The sequence below is a fragment of the Pelodiscus sinensis genome, chromosome 12, assembly GCF_052426305.1.
Source record: "Pelodiscus sinensis isolate ZL-2025 chromosome 12, ASM5242630v1, whole genome shotgun sequence".
Taxonomy (NCBI): Eukaryota; Metazoa; Chordata; order Testudines; family Trionychidae; genus Pelodiscus; species Pelodiscus sinensis.
Genome location: NC_143063.1, coordinates 10,828,448 through 10,855,462, shown reverse-complemented (window position 1 = coordinate 10,855,462; position 27,015 = coordinate 10,828,448).

Genomic DNA, 27,015 nt, shown 5'->3' with positions numbered 1-27,015 from the left:
AGTAGATGAATAACATAAACACAATCAGTAGAGCACAAGCTTTCATTTGACATCTCACATGGCCTCCTTGATACAGACTTTGGGACAACCCCTCCCCCCTACACTTGGGTGCAACAGTGACCTGTCTGATCCCCTTAAAATCCAGTAACGTGACACCCCCAACACAAAACTGATGCAGGAAGTGATGCCAGTAACATCAGTGAGGGCATCACATGGGTCCCCCCCGCCTTAGACAAGGCATCTGCCACAGTATTCTCCTTCCCGTTTATGTGGACTATGTCCGTGTCGTACTGCTGAAGGGCCAGACTCCAGTGGAGCAACCTGGAGTTGGTGCCGTTGGCCTTCTGCAGGCAAGCCAGCGAGGCATGGCTGCTCAGCACAGTGAACCTCCTGTTGTCCAGATAGGGTTTGAGCTGCTTGACAGCCCACACGATGGCATAACTCTCCTTCTCAATTGTAGCATAATGCTTCTCCGGGGGGCACAGCTTTTTGCTGAGGAAGGTCACGAGGTGCCTTTTGTCACCTACCCCATCCTGCATCAGCACCGCGCCCAGCCCGATGTCGGATGTTGAAATCCGGGCTGGCCAGAACAGGTTCCTTGGCCAAGACATTCTTTATACTTTGGAACCCCTGTTCACGGGCCTCCGACCACACCACCCGGTCTGGCCTCTCCTGCTTTGTGAGGTCTGTGATCGGAGCTATGACGTCTCTGACCCCTCTCGCAAACCTCCTGTAGTAGCTGGCCAGGCTCACAAATGACTGGAGCTGCGTTTTCCTTTGGGGGATAGGCCAGTTCTTAATGGCCTCCACCCTCAGGGGTTTAGGGCGCACCAACTCACTGCCCACCCTGTGCCTAGACAGTCACTTCGGCAGCCCCCATCCTGCATTTGGACACCTTGACAATCAGGTTGGCTTCCCCGAGCCGCCGCAGCACCGCCCCTGTGTGACTGAGGTGATCCTGCCAGGAGTTACTAAAGATGGCCAGGTCATCAAAATAAGTGCTGGAATGGGCTCTGCAGGACCTCCGTGATCAGCCCCAGGAAGGTGGCCCTGGAATTCCGCATGCCAAAGGGCAGCACCTTGAACTCACACAGGCTCGACTCCACTATGAGCGCAGATTTGTCCCATGCATCAGCATCTAGGGGACTCTGCCAGTACCCCTAGTCAGGACCAGAGTACTTATAAACACAGTCCCCTCCCCGCAGCGTGTCCAACAGATCCTCTATTCTGAGTGTGGGGAAGGGGTCAGGCTGCGTGACAGCATTCAGCTCCCTCTAGTCCATGCAGAGCCTCGTGGTCCTGTCCTTTTTAGGCACCATCACAATAGGGGATGCCCATGGCCAGCATGCTCTCCACAGCCTCCTGAATCTGCCTCTGCATCTCCCCCTTGGCCCCATAGGCTCTGCTAGGCGCTGGGCAAGGCAGGGCCTAGTGAGGATGGAATGCCATGTCCTGTCAGCGAGCCCTGGCCTCCTTCACCTTTCGCTCCCTCTCAGCATCTGCCTCCTTCACCTTTCCCTCCACTTCGGCATCCGCCTCCCTCGCCTTTTGACGCACGTCGGCAAGGGCCTTCCCATGTTCCAGCTCGATTCCTTCAATGCCTGCTGCTTTCTAATTTCATCTGCAACAGCATCCCTGGCACCGGGTGGGCACTGCTCCCTTCCCTGCTGGTCATTTCGTTTTAGCAAAGACCTCAGTTCCGGCTTAAAAGCTTTCTCTCTGAATTCAGTGATTGTCTCCAATCACAAATCTTCTAGAGCCTCTCGGTCAAGACTCTCATGTAGTTGCTGACTCATTGCAGCTGCTCTTTAACCAATCAAACTCTCTACACCCAAAAATCAAATTTAGAACCGCTTGAGGTTCTGATCCAAAGCTTAATTGACCAAGATCTGAGGATCCTGCCGACTATACCACTGTGACGGACCGGGCCAGGTCTGTGCACTGCTAAGGGTGTTGGCTCAGGTTGAATTGCTCAACACAAGGACGCTTTACAGCCCCAGACCGGACACCTTCCCAAACAGGTCACAAACCAGTCAGACCGCGTGAAACCCATCAGACACCACAGTTCCCTCTGTGCCCCAATCAGCCCTGGGCCTAACACACAGGTGAGGGGATCTAGAACCCAATCCCACCTACCCCGAACGGGTCTTTCCGGTCCCAAAGAACCAGCCACAAATCCCCGGTCACTTAGGGGAGAAACCTGCCTAGGACAAGGGGCTCTATGGAGGGGGATGCAGGGAATGGAGGAAGTGGGGTGGCCCTTGGGGTCCCTGCCCCGGCTGAGAGGCTCCCATCTCTCCTCAGGCAGAGGGGACCAGGGAAGGGCTGAGAGATGGGAGAACCCTCGGCACCGGGTGAGGCTGCTCCACAAAAGGTCTCAGGTGGCTCCTCTGTGCTCACTAGGCCCTGCCAGGCCCCAGGGAGCAAGTGTCCCAGGGCAGCTGCCCAGTGGAAATGCTCAGTCCCAACAGGCTCTGTCCCTGTTCATTGCAGACCCTCGGGGATCCGCCTGCCTCAGCCCAGCCCACAGCCCTGCTGCTGGAAGCCTTGAAGGCTCTGACGGCCCCCACCCTAGAGAGCTTTCAGGCGGCAGAGGAGGCGCCGAGAGCCACCGTGTCCCAGCACAGCGCCCGCATGGAGCGAGTAAGAGACGCCTGGCGAGGGGCAGGGCGTGTGGAGACAGGGGCTGGGAGAAGTGGCTCTGAGGACACCAGCCCTGGGGCACAGGGTCAGGGTGAGGGGCAGGTCGGCTCAGCCCCTTTCTAGGAGGCTCTGAGCATCAGTCGCTCCCCTGCTCAATTAAGCCCCATCGCCCACCGGGGAGGCAGGAATTCGACCCGCGAGACACCCGGGAACTGGAGCCCAGAGCGGCTTGTTGACTTCCCAAGGCTGCGCTGGGGGCAGCGGCAGGGTCAGCAAATGACCCCAGGAGAAGGCCTTGTCCAGGGCCCCTAGAACCAACCTGCCTCGTGGGGCGTGCGGCCGCGTTGCTGCAGGTGGCTCTGTTGGGAATCCTCAGCCAGGCAGAGCCCTGGGACCTTCCCCAGGCAGGTCTCTTGGGGAAAAGACTCAGGGGTCACGTTCCCAACAGGCCTCTCAACGGGGCCTTTTCTCCCTCGGCCCCACGCCGGTGACGCTCCTGCCCTTCCCCCAGCGCCGTCTGCCGGGGGGGCGGCCTGGCAGGAGGCCGCTCTCGATCAATCCCCCCTCAGCTGTGTGGCTCCCTCCAGATTGGATACGTCGTGGGAAAGATTTTCAGCTGGCTGCGCGACGTCGGGGATCCCAGAGCCAGAGGAGCCGCGCTGGGGACCATCGCCCTGCTGGCTCGCGCCCACCCCCGGGACGTGGTTCCCGCCTGTGTGGCCCACGCGCTGCCATGGGACAGGTAGGGAGAGGCTGTTACCACCTCAGTCCCTGATTTGCCTTCCCCCCTCCTGCCAGGGCAGAGCGCAGGAAGGGCCTGGCCAGAGACAGGGATGGATCCAGCTCCCGGCTGGGCACAGGGCTGCCCCAGCCTCCTAAGAGAAGATGCCCAGGCCCAGCTCCCGAGGGGACGGCTGCTAAGGGAAGGGAATAAATGCAGAGCTTGTGGAAGGAACTCTCCTGCCTCAGCTTCCCTGCCCCCCAGGGTCTCTTTTGAGAGCCCCTTTCCCGCCACCTTCCCAGCCTCTCCCTGGGGAGGCAGGAGGAGGCCAAGCAGGGAGGCTCTGATTTTGGTTTCTGACCTTGCAGAGGTGCCAGGGAGCTGTGGAAGGCCGTGGGGGAAGAACCACAGCTCCCCCGGCAGGTGCTGCAGCAGCTGCTGGACGTGCTCCGGAAGAGCCACCGGGAGGAGAGGAGCCGCAGCGTGTCTCTGGCTGTAAGTGACACTGGAGCTGTCCCGCAGGGAACTCACCACTACATGGAGGATGCTGCATCAGTGGGGGGGAAGGGGGCTTCAACCCCTCTTAGTGTCAGGCCATGGCCCCACTGCACACTGGGCACACAGCCGTGTCACGGGGAGAGCCCCCCTGCTCCCCTCCGGAGGGGGTGTCCGGCCTCTGAGGCCCCTCACTTCGTGGTCAACCCTGCATGCACCACGATGCTCCAAGTGAGCACTGCAGCTCCGTTCACACAGGGCAGTGCGGCCTAGCAGCCGGAGGCAATAACTCCTAGTGGGATTGGTGCGGAGGGGTAGGGGACCCAGGGCGCCCTCTCCACCGGGTCCCAGTCCAGCGCCCTGTCAGCATTGGAGGGGGCACCACTAGCTCTGGGGGAATCAAGTAGAAACTCGCCGAGCACCTGGGGTTCAACTACCCGCCTGAGCTGCTTTCTGCCAGCTCCTCCCTTGTTGTCTGCGCCGTCTCTTTCCTCCAAACTGGGGCATGTGCTGCGGTTCCCTGCTGAGTGGCAATGGCGTCTGGGTGCCCCTGTGCTGCTCCTCAGGAGCCCCAGCAGCACCTCCGTCCCCGTCCTTCAGCCCTGACTAAGCTCGCCAACGGCCTTTCTAGCCACCTCCAGCTGGCGCCTGCCCAGCAGGCCTGTGGGGTAGGACTGTCTCAGCCAGGTAGCCAGGCTGCACCTCTGCAGCTCTAGTGCAGAGATGGGACACTCCGTGTCAGGGGCTGATCCCCACTCTGAGTGCAGAACTTGGAGGCCGGAAAGAAAAAGTTGTCTCTACAGGCTCTGCTTCCAGAACTCCCCAGGGTCAAAGATTTACTAACTGACAGAGACACAGACAGAGCTGCTGACCTTCCAGGACACAAGAAGCAAATATTGACCTGAAAAAAGTGATTTTTTTTACCAAAGAAAAGCTACACTGGATACCACAGACTTGGTTGCGCGCTGTGACAGAGCAAGTAAGGAAAACAAATGAAAACACAGAGAAAATCTCTAGGAACAGTTTTCAGAGGGGAAGCAGAGATTCACACAGAGCAATTCAAACCGAAACGAAAAATAAAGAAAAATACCCTAGTTTTTCTGAATTAAGAACAGTTGGAGGGTGAGTTTGTAAGAAGCTTGAGTGTGTGAGAACGACCGATGTGCTTCTCGTTATTTGCAATTCACTTTGCTCTGCCCTTTCTCACCTGTAACCACTTAAATCCCACGGCGTGTACTTAATAAACTCACTTGTATTTACTAGCAAGCGTTGTGTGAACAATTGTGACCTAGGGAGCAATCAGTGTGTCCATCCTCCTTTCACTGTTAAAGGGGGCTCGCGGGAACATTTTATTTGGGGGTTGGGGTCCCAGAAGCTGTGCCTGAAACTGCACTCTCCTCAGACCCGCAGGGATTCAGTGTCTGTATTGCTCTTGGGTGGATGGGAGGGAGGGCTCCTGTGCCTTGGCTGGGCGAGACCAGGAGATCTGGTCCAGAGGACGGGGTGGTGAGAAACCCCATAGGGCCAAGAGGAAGGTGTCAGTGGCTTTGCCAGCACTCTGGGAAGCACCCCAAGGAGTCCTCTGTCATAGAGTGATAAGGGATCTTTCCGAAAAGGCTTTATTTTCCACAAGATCAGCGTCTAGACTGGCGCTTTTTTCCGACAAAGCTCCGTGTGGAAAAAAAGCGGCAGCCATTTTTATGCTAATGAAACGGGGGAGAGTTAAATCCCCACTTCATTAGCAATTGCGATACGTCTAATTTACATCCCTTTTACGAAAAAGGGATGTAGTCTAGACGTAGCCAAACTGTCTCCCTAACTGAGGACTACATGGTGGCAGAGGAGCCAGGGAAGCCAGACCCGAAGCCGGAGCATCCGAGAGAGTGACACAAGCAGCACGGCCGGGGTCCCTACAACTGGGTCACGAGGATCGGAACTGACCCGACAGAAGTTCCCATTGACCCAGGTCAAGTAGTTTGGGATCTTGGGGGGATTTCGTGGAAGAGCAAAGGAGCGATCCAACCTTCGGAAGGCCTGGGAGCAAGTGACAGGCACGAGCCAGACAGATGGTCAACCCCAGAGCCGGACCCAGGGATCCCGGTTTCAGATCAGCAAGGACCTTCCCCATGAGCGTTAGCCCAGAGCGCACAAGCAGCCCAGTACGACGGGGGAGCGAAAACGAGGACCTGAAACCCGGGATGTGATGGAAAGCCAGTCGCCGGGAGCAACGTGGGGTCTGCACCGACACCGCTTCGACCTCCCGGCATCGCCCCGGCTCCCTGCTGCTTGTGGCGCTGGAGTTACTCAGGCGGCAGAGGGGCAGTGATGCCCCCCCGGTCATGTCTGGCAAGCTGAAGGGCGGGGCTAGGCCATGAAGACAGAGAACAGGAAATAACGTCACCCGGACTCTTCCGCCCTTTCCAGGAGGTTCCCATCTGCGTCCATTCTAGGACCAGGAGACGGTTCAGGGGCCATCACATCTCCCTTCCCCCCAGAGGATCTCACCCTCCTTCCTCATGAGCCGGAAGGAAATGGAAAATGGAACCAGGATGACAGCCAAAGCCATGGGAGCGGATGGGCAGGTGGGGACAGCTCAGTGACATTTCTGTCTCCTGTCTCCAGGCAATGGACACGCTGTACGAGATCCTTTTCCTCTGGGGATACCGAGAAGCCATCCTGGAAATGTTTCCCCAGCTCCTCCTCGTCTGCGTCAGGCAGGTGCAGTACGTGCTGGACCTGTGCCTGCCAGGGACTTGGAGAGCCCAGAAGACATCCAGCCCGGAGGGATCCAGCCGCCTCAGCCCCTTGAGGTAATGGCGGAAAGGAAGGGGAAGAACAGATTTGTTCTGCTCAGCCCCTGTGGGACCTGCCTGGCCCTCTGCTGTGCGTGTCCCTACAGCCCAGGGGCAGTTCTGGGCAGGTCCGTGTGGAGGGAGCGGTGCTGGGCACCCGTGTGCGTGTGAGCCACACTTGCTCCTCTGACTCCGACCACAGGCCAGGGGCCACGTCGGCACGTCCCCATGTGCTCCCGGACGAGGGGTCAGGGCTTTTCTCCGTGCCTGTGGAGCCCGCTGGGCCTCTGTCCCACAAGACCCCACCCCAGGACAGCGTGGCCAGAGCACACACAGAGTGCACAAGACCAGCGGGGGGGCCGTGTCACAGGCAGGAAGGACGAGGAGGGGCCCGTGACGCTGATTCCACGGGAACAACCAGGGAACCACCTGGCTAGAAACTCGATGAGTCTGTGGCATGGCCAGGGCCCGTTGGGCAGGGCCGTGCCCTCACACGGTGCTGGGTCCATCTCGGGGGAGGCCGGCTGCTGCTGACCACGTCGGGTGTCCCAGGCCTTGTGCGGTTTGCGCTGCGTGGGGCTGGGGTCGAGTTCTGACACCCGGACTTTTTATTGCCTCTAGCACCTCCCTGGAGGCCGTGAAGACCCTTTCCCCATGCCCAGATACTGGAAGGAATTTGCCAGTATCCAGTTGCAGCAGGGCTGGGACATGATGGCCTCCCGCCAGCGCTTCTCCCAAGGGGTGGGCTTGATCGCAAGGTAGAGTCTGGGCAATGGGAGCTCAGTGGGAGACCCTCCTCTGCCCCCGCCGGCCCTCTCAGCCCCGCCATGGGAGAGCGACGCTCTCTCCCCTTGGTAACTCCGAGCATTTTCTCTGTCCTGTTCCAGGGCCATGGTGGAGCACCAGACCCCACAGCTCCTTGCGGTGCTCAGAGAGGCCATCGCCGTCATGCAGAGTCAGGAGGAGCAGCCCCAGAGAAATATCGCCCTGACTTTCTGCACCGAGGTGAGATTCCGGAGCCGCCAGGCACATGTGGGTGGCTTGCTCAGTCCCTGGCTTGCTCAGTCCCGTCCCAGGCAGGCAGGCAGGCACCGGGGCCCATCGCCAGCAGCTCGGCAACGCCACAGCCAGCCGGCTCCTCTGCCCATGTGGATCCTAGTGGGGCCGGGCAGAGTGGTGGGGGGCAGGCTCCTGGCTGGATGTGCCTACGTGGGACCATGTGACAAGAGAAGATGTTTCTCCAGCGCCCTGAGGCCGGGCCTCTCTCCTCGCCTTTGCCTGGGGTTTCATTTTCTTCTGCCACGGCTCGCTCCAGGACACGTTGCGATGCCCAGAGATTCCCCTTTCCCTGGGCTTCATTAGGGGCTTGTGCATTAGTCGCCCCTCTGGGAATGGACCATCTCAAACACCAGCCGCTGGCTCCTTACCCCCAGGGATTTTGTGTGGCTGGAAGTGACCAGCTGGCAAAGATGCTGGCGCACGAACAGACCGAGAGGCAGATTTCTGCTCCTGCAGCTGATGTTGATTTTCTCTTTCCAGTTTCTCCGGAGTCCTTCCATCCTCACCACAGTCACCAGATCCGAGCTCCAGGAACAGCTGATGGAATGGACCAAAGATCCCAATCCGGAGATACGGAGGCTCTGTCTGCAGGGCCTGGGCAGTATCATCTTCCAGCCAGAGAAGGTGAGGGGCAGGGCTTGTCCAGGTGAGACGTTGCTGCACTGGGAGATAACAGACACATCACTGTTGCAACCCCTGTTCTATGCCGTTACTGAGCAAGCCAGGCGTGAGGTGTCCCTGCTCCCTGGTGCGGCAGAGCATGGTCGGTGGGAGGCAGTGGGGGAGGGGAAGGAGACTCAGGGCGTCGCTCAGGGCAATGGGGGAGAGTGTCGGCTGACAACAAGCCCAAGCTCGGCAAGGACAGACGAGTCGGGGGGCGGGGTCAGAGCTCGGGGGGCGGAGCCTGGAGCGGCTCCAGGCAGGCGACAGGGCGACTCTGCCCAAGGGCCAGGGGTGCAAAGCACCTGCCAGAGCGACAGGAGAACGACTTTCTCCCCCGCTGGGGGCTGGCCGATGGGGGGATGGTCCAGCCCCTGCCCAGGCTCTGTCCCAGGCCAGGCGTGAGCTGCCTTCTGCCTTCCTGCAGGGGCAGTTGTTACGGGCCCAGCTGCCAGGGACCATCGCCATGTTCTGCGCCAGGAACGCATGGACTGTCCTGGAGGCCCTGAAGGACGCGGCAGACGCCATCTACCTGCTCGCCGGGGAGGGGCTTGGCTCCATCTCCCAGGACATGGCAGTCAGCCTGCGCCCGCTCATTGACCACGTAAGGCCGGGACCCCGGAGAAGCACATTCCCCCTCCCCTGATGTCCTGGTATGACCCTGCCCAGCCCCTCCCCGCCCCCCAGGCCAGCCACACAGCACCCAAGGGGGCCCCTGCCAAGGGTGGGGAGTCTCCTACTCAGCCCCCTCCCTGGCAGAGCCCTTCTGGGAAATGGGGGCGCCAAGCTCCCAGCCCTGCTGCAGCCTCCCCACCCCCCCTCCTGTGCCCAGCCCCTCCCCGAGCCCCAAGGAGGCAGGCGGGAGCCTCAGGTCCCAGTGCCCCGGGAGGGGAGGCCAGAGCAGCCTCTGTGGCCAGGGACCTGGGCCTTCCCTCAGCCCCCTCAGGCCTTGCTGGGGAAGGAAGCAGGGAAGGGGCGATGGGAGGGGAGGGGAGGGGAGGGATGGGGAAGAGGGACGGGGACGGAGGGACCCGGGAAGTGCAGCAGGAATGAGGTGAGGATGGAGATTCCTCGTAACTTGCCCCTTTCCACCCTTCACCCCCCCATGCTCAGTGGCTCCCCTGCCTGGCACTGCACAGGGGTGGGCTGGGTCTCTCCAGGCCGGGCGGACGGGGGAGAAGAACATGGAGAGATTGGCCCCTCTCTGGACTCCAGGCGGCTGGGGGGCTGGGTGCAGGAAGCTCTCCACACACATTGCACCATGGACCTCTGGGTCTCAGCCCTGGCCAGCGCACAGCGTCTGTGGGGCTGCCTGGTGGTTGCGGCTTCCGCGGGCCAGGGCGGGTCCCGGTCGGGGTGCTGGAGCCGTGTGCGATTTGCGGCCGTCAGGCCTCTGGCCCTGGGACACGGCCTGGCTCTCACGGGCTTCCCCGCCCCGCGTGTCCTTACCAGGAGAGGGGCAATGTCCGCTCAGCCGCCATCTCACTGCTGGGCACCATGCTGGGCGGGGTGAAGGGCCCGGACAGACCCCGCGTGCGGCAGGAACTCACCCGCTGCCTGCTCCCGCTGTTGCTCCACCTGGCAGACGAGGAGCAGAGAGTGATCCTGGTAAGTGCCCCCTCGGTATGTCCCGGAGAGCAAAGCGCCAGAGTCCCCCGGACCCCACCCCTCTCCAGAGCCCCTGCCCAGCCAGGTGAATTCTGTGGGCCCGGGAGCGGTGACCGGGGAGCTCAGGGAGACCATTCTACCCCCACCCCGAGTGCCCAGGGAGCAGAGGCAGCCCCCCCAGAGGGGCTCGGCATTTCCTCAGTTGTTTTCCAATCCCACCCTTTCCACTGCCCCCATCTCCCGAACTTAGCGCTGCCCCTGCCTCCTGCCCGTGGGCTCCTGCCCCTCTGCCTGTGCCCAGCTTGGAAATGCTCTTCCCCAAGGGCCCGACTCCGGACATCTGGGCTCCTACTGGCTCTTGCCCTGGCTTCCCTCTGTGCTTCAGCGACCCTGGCCTGTCAGCTGTAGGTCGATCACTTTGTCTGGTCTGAGCATGTCTCCTGCTCTGCTCCTAGATGAAGAATTACAAGAGGAACTTCCCCAGGTTCCTGTTCCAGGCCTTAGAGTATCTGGAAAGCTCCCAGGCGTCCATCAGACATTCTGCAGCCCTCTTCATCGGTAAGCAAAGCAGCCCCCGGGAGCTGTTCCAGGGCTGTTAGAGTTAATAAAATCTGCACATGAACAAAAAGGGGTTTCAGGACAAGCATCAGCCAGCACCTCAGGCGCCTGCTGCAACTGCAGCTGTGAAACAGGGATGGAACATAGACGAGTTAGTTGAATAAAATATCAGTGCTATTGTGTTTGGGTGTGTGATTTCGTTCCTCCCGTCCCTGGAGTACTGCTGCTCGGTCTGCAGCTTGCCCAGGTAAGGAGTATCACATGCTCTTTCCTAAATGACTAGAAGTCAAGTTGTCTAAAAGAATTGCACCCGGTGTGCCCTCTGAGACGGCGTGAAATGCTGCTCCGAGCTCTCAATGAACATTACGGGGGAGGGAGAGCTCAGTGCTTCGAGCATTGTCTTACTGAACCCAGGGTTATGAGTCAGTCTTTGAGGGGACCGTTTAGGAATCTGGGGCAAATCTGTCAGGGATGGTGCTTGGTCCTGCTGCGTGGGCAGGGGGCCGGACCTGATGGCGTCTCAAGGTCCCTTTGAATTCCAAAGTTCTCTGTTTTACTGCTCAGATTTGCACTCTTGTTTGAAGAAATATGGGAACCATTAAAAAATTCAATGGCGATTAATCGCAGGCTTAACCGTGTGCACCTCCCCTTTGAGTTCAATCTCCTTCCCCAATCGGCCTTTCAGTGATTCCTGGGGTCGGATGCTTTCTCCATTGTGTTTTGCATCACACTGAAGGACTGTCTTGAATTTCCCAAGGGCTGTCTTACGGGAATGGCTGACTCTTTAGTAATTTGCAGGGATGACACTGAAACAGTGTGAGCTCCATTCTATTCCTTGTCTGTATAGGAGAAACCATCCACCATTACTGTGACCTGTTGTCGAAAAGAGTGACTGCAGCTGGTGTCACCCGCCTGTGTGAAGGTAAGGAAATACCTCTGGGCGTTTGGGCATCTGTGGGCAGGATGAGGCCTGAACACAGATGTCACAGTGTCCCTCTGGGTCTGAGGACAGTGCTGAAGGGAGAAGAGTGGTCTTGCTGGTAGGACATAAGAATGGGCGTCGGGAGCTTTGAGCCACCAGGAGCAACTCTGTGCCTCACCTTCCCCATCCGTGAAATGGGGGTAAGAACAGAAAGGCTCTCAAGGACAGCTGGCCAGAACGGAAAAGGACCCTCACTATGACGAGGCATTAGTAGGAGGAGAGGGATTCTTACCCTGTGTCAGAAAAGTTTGCATTGTCTCCTCCCCAAGGACCTTCACCCAGAGATTGATTCTTAGCTCCTACGGTATCCTGCCAGGCCCCCTGGGAACTCCTTTCCCTGCCACCTCTGGAGCACTGAAGGCGGCACAAATGCACAAAGGGTTCAGTAGAAGTGAGGAGCCTAAACCCTTTCTGCGGATTGGCGCCTGAATGTCAGAGTCACGGTTGTTGTCGTGTTCCCGGGGCAAAGGCCATTGGGAAGCAGAGGTTTCCCAGGCATCAGTTACAGCAGCTCTGTGGGGTTTCCAACCTGTTTCCTCTTTGTTTCAGCTTTTCAGCAACAGCCTTTAAAATCGGACAGGGACACGTGGCTCATCCTGAAGGAACATCGGCAATGGCTGCAGAAGCTTGCGAGCCGCGTGTTGGGTGCTTCTTACGACTTGGGAGCGGCACCAACACAGAAGGACTCTTCCTCCTGCCACGGTAGGTACCACAGACGGGAGCAGCTCTTTGGAGCAGGGAGGCAGGTTCCGTGGGGCGAGAGGGGCCGTGAGGGGTGGCAGGAGCGACGCGGCGTCCTGGAGTCACCGGGGGCCTCTCGCCTGGGGGCTGGAGCTGAGGGAAATTGTTCCTACCACGGCCCTGCCCCAAACGACCCCCCCCCCCGCCTTTGGGCTCCATGCGCGATGGCCCAGCCCCCCAGCCACAGCTTCTCCATGGGATCCCCTCCGTCAGCAGCGCGCGGAGAGAGGGGGATTCTCCAGCACTCACTTCGGCCATCGCCAGCCCCAGGGGAGCAGCGGCCGGGGGAGGGGCTGGGCTCTCTCAGGGATGCCGGCTCTCAGGGAAATGGCAAAGGGGGAGGGAGGGGGAACCTGCCCTGGTCCAGATTCTCCCCCTTGACAATTGTGTCCTTCTCATCTGTGCTCCTGCCCTGTCTCCTCTGACAGACACCGGCTGAGCCCATCGCTCCCCGGCCTGGCCGGGAGACCAAGCAGCTGGGACACCACAAGGATCCGGAAGGGGCAGAGCTGCACGTGACGGGGAACCAGCCGCGACCGGGACCAGGAGCCGTTCAACCCACAGGCCAGAGGACGCCAAGCCCCTCCCCGGCCCTGCGGCGCGTCCACAAGAACCGAGGATCCGCTCCTGGCCCAGAGACTTGCAGCTGTCGTGGACTTTTGCTTGTTCCCCAACATTTGTCCTGCCTGACACCCCAGGACATGGCTAGTGAGTCACCATCAGACCCACCCATCTCCGGGCCCTTCCCACCGGCCTCTGCCCATCTGGGTGGGTCTCTCTCGTCGTCCATCTGCCTTCCCACAAAGACCAGCGTGGGACCACTCTCCTGGGGGGCACTGGGACTGCGCGCGTTCTGGGGTGCGCGGTGGGGAGGGGTTGGGGTTGCGCGTTCTGGGGTCCGTGGTGGGGGAGGGGTTGGGGTTGCGCGTTCTGGGGCCCGCGGTGGGGGAAGGGTTGGGGTTGCGCGTTCTGGGGTGCGCGGTGGGGGAGGGGTTGGGGTTGCGCGTTCTGGGGTCCGTGGTGGGGGAGGGGTTGGGGTTGCGCGTTCTGGGGCCCGCGGTGGGGGAGGGGTAGGGTTGCGCGTTCTGGGGTCCGCGGTGGGGGAGGGGTTGGGGTTGCGCGTTGTGGGGTCCGCCGTGGGGGAGGGGTTGGGGTTGCGCGTTCTGGGGTCCGCGGTGGGGGAGGGGCTGGGGCTGCCCAGCATTCTGGGACTGGGGTGGGAAGCTGAGGCTGCCCGGCTGCTCTGGGGCTTGCGGGGATGCCAGGGCACCGGGCAGCCTGAGGGCTGGTGTGGGAGGGTAGAAATCTGGGGCTGGGCAGCCACCAGTGTGGGGAGGAGAGGGCAGGGCAGGGCAGGGCAGGGGCAGTAGCCTGGTGGGCTTGGGGGGGCGGAGCCTTAGGAAGAAGGGGCGGGGCTGAGGTTTGCCTTCCCTCGTCAGCCGTTCGCCCGCTGCCCATGCCTCCCACTGCTCTCTGCCAGTCGGGTAGAGGCCCTGGAGAGAGGGGACGTGCCCAAGCACAGAAGTGCTGTGGTCAGGTGCCCCGGCCACAAGAGTCTCCTCTGACCCTCCAAGAAACCCCACAGAGCCCTCTGCCAACTGGGGCGGGTTTCACCCCTCCCCCATCTCAGAAGGCCACGTGGGGAATTGTTGGAGGGGTCTTGGACCCTCTTGTGGTTTTATCCCCGTGGATCTGCCTCGGGAATGGATTTCACCGATTGGTGACGGGGGCGGGGCAGGGACCCATCTGGAAGTGGGGCAGGGGACCCCTCTGAGGACTCCTCTCCCGCCCTCCTCCAGTCACTGTGGCCCCTGCCCGTAGGACCAGCGAGGGAGGGGACTGCACCACATGGGGGAAGTGCCGCGGTCTGGGGCCCTGCCCAGAAGAGGGTCCTGTGACCCCTCCAAGGAGTCTCTCCACCGTCCCCTCCCTACCAGTGAGGGTCACCCCCTCCCCCCCGCCTCAGGCCAGCTCAGAAGGGAAACGTGCACCAGTCAGAGCAGCCAGTGCCCGACAGCCTAGGCCAGAAGCCTCCATCTCTGGAGCTGAGCAGCCGGCCGGCACCATCGCCCTGGACGCCCCAGCGCAACAGCGCGAGGAAGAGCCCGTCTCGCTCCCTGGACGTCTTTCCAGAACTCAGCGCCTGGCCCTTCGGCCTGCCCCTCTGACTGGTGCACGTTTCCCTTCCGAGCTGGCGTGGGGAGGGGGTGACCCTCACTGGTAGGGAGGGGACGGTGGAGAGACTCCTTGGAGGAGTCACAGGACCCTCTTGCAGGCAGGGCCCCAGACCGCGGCACTTGCCCCATGTGGTGCAGTCCCCTCCCTCGCTGGTCGTACGGGCAGGGGCCACAGTGACTGGTGGAGGATGGGAGAGGAGTCCTCAGAGGGGTCCTGTGACCCACTTCCCAATGGGACACTCTGCCCCCCGTCGGAGGGACAACTCCCAGCCTGGCTGCGTTACACCAGTCACTGGGGACAGACCCGCAGTCACGGCGCGCTCCGCTTAGACAGGGCTGACTCCCACGCACGACGCCGCAAAGGGGTTAGGGTGGGAGCCAGTTAGGATCTGGCCCATCGGTCAAACCCACTCTCGGGGCGGCGCTACGGGGCCACGTTCCCTCTCAGGTGCAGAATGACCTTTGTTAGGTGCGGCAGGGGGCACAGGGCAGGGGCAGCGGTACTTGTTCTGGCTGGGGGCAGCCTCGGGGGCGCGGCCAGGGATGGAGGATATGCGGCGCGGGGGAATTATCTGAACTCCTGGACTAATAAATGTATCTCTGCTGTAGACCCTGCGTTGCTGTGAATTCCTCTGTCGCGACAAAGATTGTGTTTGATGTTTGTTTGTCTTGTGGGGTTTGTCTTATTGCTGCCTTGTGCTGTATTGTGTTAAACACAAATCCCGCCTTAGGCAGAAACGGATTAATAGGCATTGCTGACTGTATCTGCAGAAGCTATTGTCTCAGCAGGGCAGAGGCCCAGCAATGCCAGGCACAGCAGCTCCTGCGCGACGTGGGGACACTTCTGCCCCAGGGAGGGGGGGGGAGGCAGCTCTCTGCCTGGGGACCCGCCCGGCCTGTCTCCTCAGGAACCTCTCAGCAGCTGTATCCTGCCACAAGCCGTGAGCAGCCGTGAGCGTGAGCAACGCAGCCTCTGGCCATAGGACAGGCAGCTCCCTCCTGCAGCCCCTGGCCAGCTCCCTCCCGGCCTGAGCCACACAGAGCCCAGGCGTCCTGGGCCAGACAGCTGACCATGTGTGTGTGGGGGGGGTGACATCTCCCAGCTCATGATCCCCCAGCACTTCACAGACGTTCCTGAAGCCTCGCCCCCCCGGGCCGTGGGGACTGGAGAGCACCCAGCTCCCCCCAGGAACACCCAGTTCCCTTGCACTCTCCAGACCTCAGCTGGCCGCTGCCAGTCCCTCTCTCTAGCCCGTTTCTGGGCAGACTGCAGTCCCTCCTGGCCACTCCTCCCTCGCAAAGGGTGCAGACCTGCTACCTCTGCAACCCTGCCTTCAGGCCTTACGGCCTGGGGCTTCCCCGGCCCAAGCCCTCCCAGCCTGCCATGTCTGCTGTCGTACCTCGGTGTTTTGTACCTCGGTACCTTCGGTGGTCTGGACTGTCAGTGTCAGCGTCGTCTGGTCAGGGTCGTCCTGGCGCGCTCCTGACAGGACCTCTACTCCATCGGTGATAATAAACTCTCGGCTGCGTGTGTAACAATCGGTACTCCCTTTATCTAGAGTGTTAGACCCCGTGCACTTGGGTCAACACAAGAGATCTCTGAGAGGCCCCGGAAACGACAGATGCAGGCAAGGATTGAAATCAGTTGAGCGGGTTTATTGTCAGATGCGAAGCTCTACCACTTGGTAACAGAGATCAGTACAATGTGACACCACTGGGCACTATGGCCCGCGTTGACACGGTACCAACACCGGGCAGGCCTATTGCCATATAACAGATATTAACAGCACTTAGTCAAAGTTAAGTTACTGCGCACTCTGTAAGTTTAGGCAATGACACCTGCCGTTCAGGCGCCTAGTGTACCCCCCCCAAGGTCGGCCGGAGAGCACCCTCTGCGGTGTCCTTTTATAGACAGGTACAAACAACTTACATCATTTCTTTACGTACCAGGTTACCACCCTCTGTTGCCTAGTTACCACCCCTCACTGTATGGAAGGGGGGCTCACTTACTCTCCTTCATGCTGTCAGTTTTGACCCAGTCCTGAACCTAGGTCGGTCTGTGCATTAGTTTTTAGGGAGTTTTCGTACCAAGACATTTCTTATTAAGATGTTCCATTACTCCCCTTTGGCTCACAGTCTGTACCCAGTGCCTCCCTGTGTCCTTCCATGCTCGACCTAACTTACACAATCCCACAGTTATCAATAGGGCTTCTTTCTTGGCTCCTGTGTTACTGAACCAAAGTCTTGCTCACTAGATTGCAGGCCTGTTGCTGTTTCCGTGTTGCAGGCCTTAGGCCTGCTGACTCCATATTACTGACCCTCAGCTTACTACATCTGCCTCTCACAGCCCCGCCCACCACGGCTGCCTCTCACAGATGCACAGACAGACCTTCCAGGACACAGGAATCAAATCCTCACCTTACAAGAAGTGATTTTTGGTACAAAACAGGAGAGAAACGTGATAAAGAGTACTTGTTTCCTTGATGTTACAGAGCAACTGAGGAAACCGAATTAAAACTGAAAAAACCCTCTGGCACAATGCTCATTTTTTTGGGAAGAATGGCTCTTGCGCAAGAGGGGAGGGGGGTTTCACATCTACACAGCTCCTTTTTGTGTAAAAGCCTCTCGTGCAAAAACTGTTGCTAATGAATTATGTAAATGAAGCATGGCGATAGTCTACTCTGCGCTTCATTTGCACAAGCTTTTGCGGAAAAAGGTTGCGGTATGGACGTAGCCAAAGAGAGCAGGCAGGGAACCTAAATCCAATTCACATTTCAACCCTCTGTCTTGATTGGTTCTCCTGGCCCGCTGGCTGACACCTTTGCTAGGTACCTGAATTTTCCCCGCTCCATTTTCATGAACATGGCTGCTGCTTTTTTTCGGCTCGGGGCTTTGCCGGAAAAAAGTGCCAGTCTAGACAGGGATCTTTTGGAAAATAAAGCCTTTTCTGAAAGGTCACTTATTCCTCTTAAAATCAGGACACAGCCCTGCTGCTGCTGCTATTTCCTCTTTCTTCGGCTGCTGCTTCTTCAGCTTCTCCTATTCCTGCCTCTGCTTCTGCTGTTCCTGCTGCTCTTTTCTTCTTCTGCTGCTGCTGCCTCTTTTCTTCTCTGTTTCTTCTACTGCTTCTGCAGCTGCTGCTGCTTTTCTGGCTGCTGCTGCTCCTTCTTTTTCTGTGGATACTTCTGCTGTTGCTGCTATTGTGCTACTTCTTCTTCTCCATCTGGTGTTTCTTTCCTGTTGCTACTCTTTCTGCTGCTGCTACTTCTTTTTCTGTTCCTTCTTCTGCTGCTCCTTCTGCTGCTGCTGTTGCTTCTTCTGCAGTGCTGCTGTTTCTGCTGCTTCATCTGCTTCTATGGTTCCTTCTGTGAGTAAGCGGGGGAATGGTCCCGCTATTGTGGAGAACTTTCCTGGCTTCTATACACCCCGGTGAAATGAACCAGCGAAAGGATCTGAGTCCCCGCTCCCACCTCCTTTACCCCACGGCTCCCTGATCCTGAGGGCTCCCCCTCCACTCTCCTGAGTAGCAGAGCCCTTGAAACCCCAACAAGGCTGGGCCCAGGTTTCCTGGGGCTTAATCCCTGACCTTGTAGTCACTAGGGGCAGGAGTTAGGGTGTCCCCACTCCGAGGTGCTCTCTTTACACTGCAGGCCTTCTTGGCCCAGTGATCACTTCATAAGGTTCAAAGCAAATACAATTTATTAAACAACAATGGATTAAAGAGAAAAGAATAAGAAAAAAATGAGAATGGTTAACTGAGAACACACAGCCCTGCTCTGTAGCACAGGGACATCAAAACAGCAGCCTGCAGAGTATAAGGACAGTCCACAGTCTCTTCCTTAGAGGCCCTGGATATGCTGCAGGGGGGGCTACAGGCTGGACACGCTAGCTCTGGTAGTGACCACACAGTCTCAAGCTCGAAGTGGCCAGACCCCTCTCCCAGTCCAGAGCCTCTCCCCACACTTTGCTGGTCCCAGGTGCTCACCACATCCAGCTGCAGGCTGTGCTGCTTGGCCAGTTCCAGCTCCTTGTGTTGCTTCTCTGTTCCTTTTTGCTCTCTGAGCCCTGCCAGTCTGCTGCTCAACACAGGGTCTGCATTCCTTGTGCTCTGTATGCCTGGCTCTGCTGCTGCAAAAACTGCCCCTCAGCACAGCTTGCACTCCTCTTAGCAGTGTCTCAGCTCTCTGTCTTTGCAGGACCTCTTCTGCACACAGCTTGTTTTTTCAGACAGAGGGAGAGCCAGAACAATCCCAGCTCACAGGGAGGACGGGGCCTGGCCTCTCCCCTTCCTCACTGGCCTGTCCAACCTGTCAATCAGGCTGAGCTGGAGTGTTGGCTGCTTTCCATTGTCTCTGGGGTCTGTCAGTCTCATGAACTCTTCCCCTTCAGATACTGCGAGCTGGCAAACCAAAAACTCCCACAGAGGTTTAGTAAGGGGTAACAGTCCCCTTACATGTGGCTGCTCCTATTTGTTTTTCTGCTTCTCCTTCTTCTGTTTGTGCTTCTGCTTCTTCTGTGGCTGCTGCTGTTTTCTTTCTTCTGCTGCTGCTGTTTCTACTTCTCTCAGGGTATGTCTACATTTGCCCCCTAGTTCGGAGTAGGGAGGCAAATGAAGCATACCGAAGTTGCTAATGAAGTGTGGGATTTAAATATCCCGTGCTTGATTAGCATATTTGCAGCCGGTCGCCATTTTAAAATGCCAGTCGCCCGATTTAACCCACCGTGTGTAGACACAGTAGTCCGATTTAAAACCCTTCCCTCGATTTAACTGTTACTCCTCATTGCACGAGGAGTAACAGTTAAATCTCGCGCTTCATTAGCAACTTGGGTGTGCTTCATTTGCCTCCCTTGTCCGAACTAGGGGACAAGTGTAGACACACCCCCACTCAATAAGGAGCAGCCAGAGATCATGACGCAGGGATGATCCCCAAAGCCTTATTCTGCCCCTCTAGTGGAGCTGGCTGGAAGTGGGGGGGGAGGAGGGGTGACCCACAGAAATTAGGAGCCTGCTGGAAGTCTCCAGAGAGCTGTCACCTCTGCACTTGGGAAGGGAAGGGGGAGGGGCTGGCTCCTCAGGGGCTGGGCCTGGGCATCTTCTCTCAGGAAGCAGGGGAAGCCTTGTGCCCGGCAGGGAGTTGGCTCCATCACTGTAGCCGGCTGGGCCCTTACCCCGCTCTGCCCTGTCAGGAGGAGGGGAAGGGAACTCGGGGGCTGAGGTGGTAACAGAGCATCTCCCTCCCTCCCATTTAACACTCCATTGGCATCCACAGCAAAGTGTGGGACACTTCCGGCCCACGCAGCCTCCTCAGCACCTGCCCTGCTATCGACAGGCACATTTGCCTTCCCTCTGCCTCCTCTGCCTGTTCCAGTGCGAGGGGAAACCGCAACATCCTCTGGGAGGAGGGTCCCAGCTACGGGATGGTTTCCCTCTGCTCCCATTGAATGCTCTGTTCCCTTGAGACTTTCATCCTCCTTAAGAGCACTGGGGCTCTCAGACTGGAGGTGGGACAGTACTACTGTGTCCCGGAAAGTCTCATCAGCATAGCTCTCTGCCTCCCTTAGCTCCTCCAGTTCAGGCACCCTGGCCTCCAAAGCACGAACTCGGTCTCTGAGGGTCAGGAGCTCCTTGCAACGGGTGCACACATACGCCACCCGCCCACAGGGCAGGTAATTATACATGTTACACTCGACGCAATAAACAGGATAGCCCCCACTCTGCTGCTGGGCTTCTGTCTCCATTTTTCTAATGAATAAGTTTAAGTATAAACTGGGATTCTTTTTAAACCTCTGGAATATAGATTATTATACAAGTTATGTTTTAAAGAAGGTCAGAAGTCACTAGTGCCCTCTAACCTCCCCTCTAAACTCCCTGTTAGCTGATCCTGTTCACAAGCTCCCTGGGCGCTGAGTCACAGGCTTATATAGCTCCGGTAGCCCCTCCCCCTGACTGAGGCTCAGCCAATTAACAGAAGCTTCTAGGTTTCAAACCTTTTAGAAGCTCCTTCAAACAAACAGACAGAGAAACACAAGCTCAGCACACAGCAAATAACTCCCCCCCACACAAACACACACTCCAGACAGCCACTTACCACAAGGGTCCCACTTTTACTCCTCTTTTACCTGGAGAACTCCCTCTCCAAACTCCCTGTTAGCTGTTCCTGGTCGCAAGCGGAACAGGACTTCACTTGACTGCGTACTGAAATGTTTCTGTGTTTGTCAAGTAGCTTGCTAATGTTTTCAGTGCCAAAATCATCCCTGATTTGATGTGGGGGAAGTGAGGCAAAGAAAAAAGCTGCCCATTCATTTAGTTCATTCTCTGGAAACCTCTTACTCAGAGGCTCACACAGCAGGGAGATGAAACGTAGAATAGGTTCACTGCTGAACTGCTCATCGGTTGTGGTTGATTTGATTTGATTTTTCACACTGTTTCTCCAAGATCCTGCCCTCTCAGCCTGCGGCTCTGGGCCCTTGCTAACTGCACAGCCTCACGCATTGTCAAATAACCTTTCTGGGAGCATTTAGTCAGTTCTGCTACTTCATAAAATACAGGCCTATGTAGCACTTTAAAGACTAACAAGATGGTTTATTAGATGATGAGCTTTCGTGGGCCAGACCCACTTCCTCAGATCAAATAGTGGAAGAAAATAGTCACAGCCATATATACCAAAGGATACAATTAAAAAAAATGAACACATATGAAAAGGACAAATCACATTTCACAACAGAAGGGGGATGCAGGGGGAGGGGGGAAAGGAAGGTGAATGCCTGTGAGTTAATGATATTAGAGGTGGGGAAGGGTAGATGTCTGTGAGTTAATAGTATTAGAGGTGATAATTGGGGAAGCTATCTTTGTAATGGGTAAGATAGCTGGAGTCTTTGTTCAGCCCCCCCTGCGGAAAGTGTCGAATTTTAGCATGAATGCCAGTTCAGAGGACTGTCTTTCAAGAGCAGATTTGAATGTCTTCTGAAGTAGGATGCAGGTGAGTAGGTCATTCATACAGTGTCCTTTCTGGTTGAAATGGCAAGCAACTGTTTTTTCTTTGTGATCCTGTCTAATGTCTGTTTTGTGGGCATTGATTCTTTGGCGAAGTGTCTGAGACGTTTGTCCAATGTACATAGCAGATGGACACTTACGGCACATGATAGCATAGATTATAGTCACAGACATCTACCTTTCCCCACCTCTAATATCATTAACTCACAGGCATTCACCTTCCTTCCCCCCCCACCCTCCCCGCATCTCCTTTCTGTTCTGAAATGTGATTTGTCCTTTTCATATGTGTTCCTTTTTTTTTAGTTGTATCCTTTGGTATATATGGCTGTGACTATTTTCTTCCACTATTTGATCTGAGGAAGTGGGTCTGGCCCACGAAAGCTCATCACCTAATAAACCATCTTGTTAGTCTTTAAAGTGCTACATAGTCCTGTGTTTTGTTTCAGCTACACCAGACTAACACGGCTACATTTCTATCACTATTCTGCTAATTCATGTGAGACCTCATTTAATACAGCTGCAGTGACGTGGCAATTAGTGTCATGGAACTTAGTCAGGCAGCACTTTGCTATTGGGTCATTATTTTTTGAGATTTCCTGTTCCAAATAGTTAAGAAGGGGCTCCTAATTACACAGCAAAGCACTTCCAGCAAAATGTCTAGGTGGCCACCTCACTTCAGTTAGAGGTTTCAATGATACAGTCTCATTTTCTGTGACATTTGCTATTTCCTCCAATTGTCCTTTTCGGACTGAGGATCTGCAAAAGATTCTATAAACGGTCTTCAAAAGGGTCTCTCCTGTCTTCAGCACTGGCACTTGGTTCCACACATCAGCTAAACCCAGGTCTTCTCCATGGGCCAGGCAGTGTTGTGCTGTTAAATGTGGGATGCTCTGCTTGAGTTGTCTGGCAACACCATTGTTTTTCCCCCAGCACGACTGAAGCACCATCTGAAGTGAACATCACTGTTTTCATCAGATCCCGCTTATTCAGGGTGTCAAAGGCTTTGAGAGCAGCTGTAACAGCTTGTGCATTCCAAGCAGATAACTGAATCGTTCCACCAAACACAGTCTTCTGGCCTGCACATGCTGCAGCTCTCAACTTGAAGTCAATGACAAGCAAGTTGGTGACAGAAATACCTGTGCTCTCATCAGTAATAAGTGTATGGTAGGAAGACAGGCGAATAGCTGACTTGATTTCTGCACAGACAACACTGATGATTGACTCCAAAACCGCAAAAGCAGAGTTTTTCTATGCCAGCTTGTACATACTGGTGCTTTCCCATGTGGTCATTTATATTTTGCGCATTTCTATTCTGGAGCTGTTCATTTGTACGGGAAGCAGAAAGTTATTTGTGAGAATTTTTATTTTTTCTGGCTTTAAATGTTTTCTGTCCTTCATTTCCAGCCTCTTCTGTTTCTTTTTTGTGTTTCTAAGAGCATCCTTCACAACTCACATCCCAGGGGAGGAGAATTCCTGCTCCTAAGAATATGTGCAGCAGATTCATGACTTTTGCTTGATGAATCCTCTTCATGTTGTCCAAGGGCTTCCCCCGTCCCACTTGTGGCCTGCGGAGAAGTGGCTGCATATTCTAGTCTGAGTCCAAATTTAGCAGGTCAAGCCCACATCAGCACTGTACTGGAATATGTCCCCCTTCTGTACACAGATCTGGCCTGAGTTTGTTGAGATTCTGCTTCAACTCTTTCATTCAGCCATTCTCCTTTGACCGTGGGGCAGCATTTCTTCTTAGGGTTTGCTCCTGTGTTGGTTGATGCTCTTTGCCTTCATTAACACATGACGGTTAAAAGGTGCAGAAGGGCTGGGGGTCATGTAATATCACGTATTCTGCTCTTAATTAAAAATCCTGTAGTCCATGAGATATGTACAGCTTGTATTAAAAAGAGTCTGCCCGAGAGTGCTGCTGTGATAACTAACTCTGTTGCAGGCAATGATTAGAGTCATTGAACACTAGTGACTCAGGAGATCAAGTCCCTGCCCTGCACTCACGGCAGGACCAAGCACTGTCTAGATCATCCCTGGCAGGCATCTGTCCAACCTACTCTTCAGTATCTCCAGTGATGGAGACTCCACAACCTCCCTCAGCAATTTATTCTAGTGTTTAACTACCCTGACAGGTAGGAAGTTTTTCCTTATGTCCAATCTAAACCTCCCCTACTGGAATTTAAGTTCATTGCTTCTTGTCCTATCCTCAGAGACCCAGGAGAACAGTCTTTCTACCTGCTCCTCCTGGTAACACCCTTTTAGATACTTGAAAACCGCTCTCATGTCCCCTCTCAGTCTATTCTTTTCTAAAGTAAACAAGACCAATTCTTTCAGTCTTCCCACATGAATCACGTTTTCTAGACATTTGGTCTGTGTCTCGACTACATCCCTTTTCTCGAAAAAGGAATGTAAATGAACCCCGGGAAATTTAAATCCCGCCTTCATTTGCAATTTCGAAGTGTCTAATTTACATCCCTTTTTTGAGAAAAAGGATGTAGTTTAGACACTGCCTTAGTCATTTTTGTTGCTCTTCTATGGACCTTCTTCAATTTCTCTGCATTTTTCTTGAAATGTGGTGCCCAGAATTAGACACAATACTCCAATTGAGGCCTGATCAGTGCCGTGCAGAGTAGAAGAATGACTTCTGGTCTCCTGCTCACAACACTCCTGTTAATGCATTCCAGAAGCATGTTTGCTTTTCTTCCCCAACAGCATCACACTGTTTAGCTTCTGATCCAGTATGACCCCCTAGATCCCTTTCTGCAGTGCTCCTTCCTACACAGTCGCTTCCCATTCTGTATGTATGAAACTGAGTGTTCCTTTCAAAGTGGAGCACTTTGCATTTGCCCTTATCAAACTTCATCCTGTTTACCTCAGACCAGTTCTCGTTTATCCAGATCATTCTGAATTCTGATTCTGTCATCCAAAGCACTTGCAACCCCTCCCAGCTTGGTATAATGTGCAAACATAATACGCGTACTCTCTATGCCATTATCTAAATTGATGATGAAGATATTGAACAGAATTGGTCCCAAAACAGACCCCTGAAGAACCTCACTTGTTATGCCCTTCCAATATGACAAGTGAACCATTAGTAATTACTTTCTGAGAACAGTTATCCAGCCAGTTTTGCACCCACTTACGTTGTATTTCATCTTTTTGGTAGTTGCCCCATCTAGGTTGTATTTCCCTAGTTTATTGATAAGCAGGTCATGCGATACCGTATCAAATGCCCACCTCCTTCCCATACTGCATTGCCTAATGCAGTAGTCTGGGAGCAGAATTTGTTTGTGAAGACAGAGGCAAAATAAGCATTGAGTACTTCAGCTTTCTCCACATCATGTGTCACTAGTTCACCTCCCTCATTCAGTAAGGGCCCCACACCCTCTCTGATAACCTTCTTATTGCTAATATGCCTGGAGGAACCTTTACCACCAGTCACATCCCTTGCTAGCTGCAAACCAGTTGTGCTTTTGAATTCCTGACTGCTCCCCTGCATTCTTGATCCTATCATTCCAGAGCAAGCTGTACCCTTCTCTATCAATATTCCAATCACGTGTATTATCCCACCAAGTCTCTGTGATACCGACTGTGTCATAGTTGTGTTTATTTACTAGCACTTCAAGTTCTTCCTGCCTATTCCCAGCCCTCCTTGCATTTGGCAGCCACCATGTGATCCTGGCCCCAACACCAGCATTGGGGACAGCAGAGAGCTGCCCAGATCAGCACCCACTCCCCCACCAAACCCAGCACCACCAGCAGCTTCCTTGCCACCGGTAGGATGGCGAGTGCAGGCTAGGTCTACACTACAGAGTTTTTGCTCAAAAACGGCCGTCCACATCTCAAGTGCTTTTTTGCGCAAGTAAAACCAAAGAACAGAGGGGTTTTCCCGGTGTAGGTATTCCTCAGTCTACGAAGAATAATTCCTTTTTCAAAACAGTTTTTCGCAAAAAGGTGTATGTGGAGGGGCAAAAGGGGTTTTTTTGCACAAGATAAGGGAAGAGGAAAAAGCACAGGTGCCCTGGTGGCCATTCTAGCCATAGCAATCACTGCTCACTTCAAGAAAGCATCCAGGCAGTCTGGACGCTCTCTTTCGCAAAAGTGCATCCCTTTTTTGATGCGCTTTTGCAGTGTGGATGCTCTCTTGTTTAAGAAGTTTTTGCAGATGAAAAGCTTCTTGTGCAAGAAGCCTGTAGTCTACACTTAGCTTTAAGAGAAAATGTAGGATGAACTTCAGCCACTTCCATAACAGCATTTCTGTAGAAAATCCCCTTTTTATAAACAAACAAATAGACCTCAGACAAAGCCTCTCCTATCATAGGAACAGCAACCTTCTCATTAGCACTTTCAGCCAACTTTAGGGTCATCGGCTCCCACAGTCCCAGACTGTAAGGCCAGAAGGGACAGCCCTGCTCCCCGAGTTTCACCTCCTGCGCAACACAGGCCTGAGATATTCCTCACAACAGTTCCTGTGTCACTCTCGGCCCCATGTGTCTTCAACTTTGGCTGGGTTGTATGGACAAGCTCTGGCTCTTACAGGAGCGGATGGTTTCAAGAGACCGCTCTTGTGTGTGAATCCTGGGCAGACTATTCCCCTGCCTTTCCGGAAGGACAGAAAAACCCACTGGCTCCTTCTTTTTATTCTAGGCTGCATTTCTTCTTGCGAAGACTCACCTCAAGGGAGCACAGACACAGCCAGGTGCTCAGGGTGGTGGTCCAACCTGCAGCAGCCGAGGCATGCTCCGGCCTCAGCCAGCAGGAGCAGGCCTTGCCAGAGGAGCCCAAGAAAACCAGAGGCTCTTGAAAGCTCCTATCAGGCATAAGAAGACTCTGTCTGTAGCCAGTGTGGCAGCTCCATGGCAGAGGCTGATGAGGAGACAACAGCTTCCTCGCCCACAAGCTAGTTTTACTAGCTAGGAGGTTACAAATTAGAAAGGGAAAGAAGCTGCAGTATTAGATACAGCCAGAGCACAACACATCTTCAGGGAAAGGGAACAGAGCCAAGAGCCCAGACACTGCTGCATGCAGAGAGAAAGGAAATGGAGTGGAGAGCCCAGAAGCCCAACAGAACACATCTACACACACTGTGGGCTAGCAAACACCTACGCTGAACAGTGGAGTGTCTGACTGGGACATGCTTGGGAATCTCTTCTTTTCTGTTCTCAATAAACCTACTGTGACTCACACGTCTCATGCCCTGTTCTCATCCTGCTAGTGTTCCCTCCTTCCAGGCCATTGGACAGGATAGTTTCCAGCGCGGGAGCTTAAAGAGGTCATGGACTATAGGCATTGGGTAGGTGTTTGAGGATATATTAAGAATCTTTAAGATTCATAAACTGTCAGTCTGGAATGTAACCGTTTGCTTTCCAGAACCAGAGCGATTATTCCCACAAGCCCAAAAAAAAAAATCAGACCGGGGAGCCTGAGAAACATGCTGCAGTCAGCACCAGCCAGTGACCTATTGGCAGCAAGGGCAAATGAGAAGGAAGCGGAGGGATCCACTCCACCAAGAATATCAAAGCGTAATGTCTATGAAAAGTTATAAGGAGCTGAGATTAGAAACTGACGAGATCTCAGTAGTAGGC